Here is a 2887-nt window from a genome sequence, read left to right as displayed (position 1 = left end):
GGCCACTGCACTCCAGTCTGGGCGACAGAGTGAGACTCCAACTCAAAAAAAATAAATAAGGGAAAGTTGAAAAAGGATTCGACTTTGAGTCACCAGTCATCTTTGCTCTGTTAACCCATGGTCTGACCCTGTGACTCCTTGACCCACGCTCACCATGTTTCCTAGCCTTGACTCCCTCCCTTACATTGGGGAGGTGAATCTCCTCTTTCTCTCCCTCTCACTCTCTCTTTCTCTCTCTCTAATTTACATTCTAAATAAACTATATTTCCAGTCTAACTTCTGTGCGATTCTTTTTTTTTTTTTTTTGAGTTGGAGTCTCACTCTGTCGCCCAGACTGGAGTGCAGTGGCCGCTCCCGGCCACCGCAGCCTCAACCTGCTGGGCTCCAATGATCCTTCCGTCTCAGCCTTCCAAGTAGCTGGAACTACAGGCGCGCGTTACCACTCCCGGCTCATTTTGATTTATTGTAGAGATGAGGTCTCGCCAAGTTGCCCAGGTGGGTCTCGAACCTGCGGGCTCAGGCAATCCACTCACCTCAGCCTCCCAAAGGCGTGGGATTACAGCCTGAGCCACCGAGTCTGGCTTCTGTGCGATTCTTTGCATCTTTAACAAGGCACCAGATTGCATATTCTCAGTGCATTCTGACCTAATATTTTGGAGGCTCCATGCTGGGATATATTTTTAACCTAATAATGTCTCTGGTACAAACAGCTCTGGCAGTGGCTTCCTGTTCCCCAGATCCTAACTAAGGTAGCTCCTGAAGCCAATAGTTGGAAAAGCAGCTTCCTCATTTCCTGATTTTCTGTTGTGGCAGAGGTAGCAGTTTTCTTAGTGAGAGCTGGTGCCTGACTTAAATCAACCCCCATTCAATAAACAGGTCTAGGTACAGATTGTTAAAATTTGTGATTTTTTTTTTTTTTTGAGTTAGAGTCTCATTTTGCTGTCCAGGCTAGAGTACAGTGGCACACTCATGGTCGCCTCAGCCTCGGCCGGTTGGGCTCATGTGATCCTTCAGCCTCAGCCTTGCCAGCAGTGGAACTACAGGCATGCACCATCATGCTCAGCTAATTTTTCTTGATGTATTGTAGAGATGAGGGCTCTCCAAGTTGCTCAGGCTGGTCTCGAACCCATGGGCTCAAGCAATCCTCTCACCTCGGCCTCCCAAAGTGCTGGGATTATAGGCATGAGGCACCACCATATCCGACCAACATTTGTGATTCTTGATTGCAGTAGGCTCTGAGATATACCAGTACCAATCCAAAGTTAACATCTCTGGCAGGAGTGGTTTTGAAGATTAAGGGTGTAGTAAATATGATGTTTATTTTGGGTCTTCGATATTGAAATCCCCTTCCCTGCATTTAGAAAATTTCTTCATGTTATAAGTCAGAGATATAAGGTCTACCATTCTGTTCAGAAGCCAAAAGTACTAGGTATTTTTTTCCCCCCACTTCCCTTGCAACTACAGCCCTGGTATGTGAACCGGGCTTTGCCAGTTAGGCACATTTCCCTCAAAACTTGTTAGAAAATTTGGTTTTGGGAAGATCACTTCCTAGAAAAGCAGTGTCTAAAGGGTAGTGATCAGTCCAGTATATGATGCTTGTGGTATCATTGGCACAAGCAGTGTGTCCAGAGCTCACAGCCATGGCAGTGGTATTGTGTAACATGGTCAGTTCTGCAACTTGGTTTTGGTTCTTTCTCATTATGTAACTCAGAATATGATTATTTGGCCCTCCCTTTTTTTTTGAGTTGGAGTCTCACTCTGTCACCCAGACTGGAGTGCAGTGGCACGCTCCCGGCCACTGCAGCCTTGACCTGTTGGGATCCAACGATCCTTCTTCCACCTCAGCCTTTCAAGTAGCTGGAACTACAGGCATGCACTACCATGCCCAGCTAATTTATGATTTATTGTAGAGATGAGTTCTCGCCAAGTTGCTCAGGCGGCTCTCGAACCCATGGGCTCAGGCAATTCACTCACCTCGGCCTCTCAAAGCGCTGGGATTACAGGCTGAGCCATCGAGTCCAGCCTGGCCCTCCCATTTATTCTATGAGCTACTAAATATCTTTTTATCTTTCTGCTTAAAACACCCAGAATTGGTTTTTGTTGCTTGCAATTAAGAATCCTGATGGGCTGGGTGCAACGGCTCACGCCTGTAATCCCAGCACTTTGGGAGGTGGAGGCAAGAGGGTTGCCTGAGCCCAGGGGTTCAAACCAGTCTCTAGAATAAATAAAATTAGCCGTGTGTGGTGGCATGTGCCCATAGTTCCAGCTACTTGGAAGGCTGAGGCTGAAGGATCACCTGAGCCCAGCAGGTCAAGGCTGCAGCGGCCATAAGCTTGCCACTGCACTTCAGCCTGGGCAACAGAGCGAGACTCTAACTCAAAAAAAAAAAAAAAAAAAAAGAAAATTTGTTTTTTAAAAAAAGAATCCTGATGGATACAAATAGAGAGGAAAAATCCTCTCTCTTGGGTAGAGCTTTTGCCAGCAAGATTTGCAGTCTAAGGAACATGTTTTGCATTAAAAGAGGTATGGCAATTAGTGATAGCATGGATTAACTGGTGCCATCATGCATCCACTTATATAAAATTAACACTGGACCATAAGAGAAAAGCTGTAGAAGAGATCAAAGTCCTGAAAAGCTGTAGCTATGATTCAAATTTAACAAACATGTTTCTCGTTTGTTTTCATTCCAATAGAGGGCAATAGATTATCTTCAAGTCCTGACCCCTAGGGAGGGTGGGATACGACCCAATAAGGCTGATAAACATAACTTCCCTTAAACAGTGGGCCTAAGACCTGCATAGACCTCCTTGACAATAAAACCCAACACTTGTTTGTTTGTTTGTTTGTTTTTGAGTTGGAGTTTCACTCTGTTGCCCAGACTGGAGTG

This window comes from Carlito syrichta, unplaced genomic scaffold, assembly GCF_000164805.1.
Source record: "Carlito syrichta isolate Samal-C Ts95f unplaced genomic scaffold, Tarsius_syrichta-2.0.1 Scaffold307331, whole genome shotgun sequence".
Lineage (NCBI taxonomy): Eukaryota > Metazoa > Chordata > Mammalia > Primates > Tarsiidae > Carlito > Carlito syrichta.
This window is presented reverse-complemented; position numbering follows the sequence as displayed.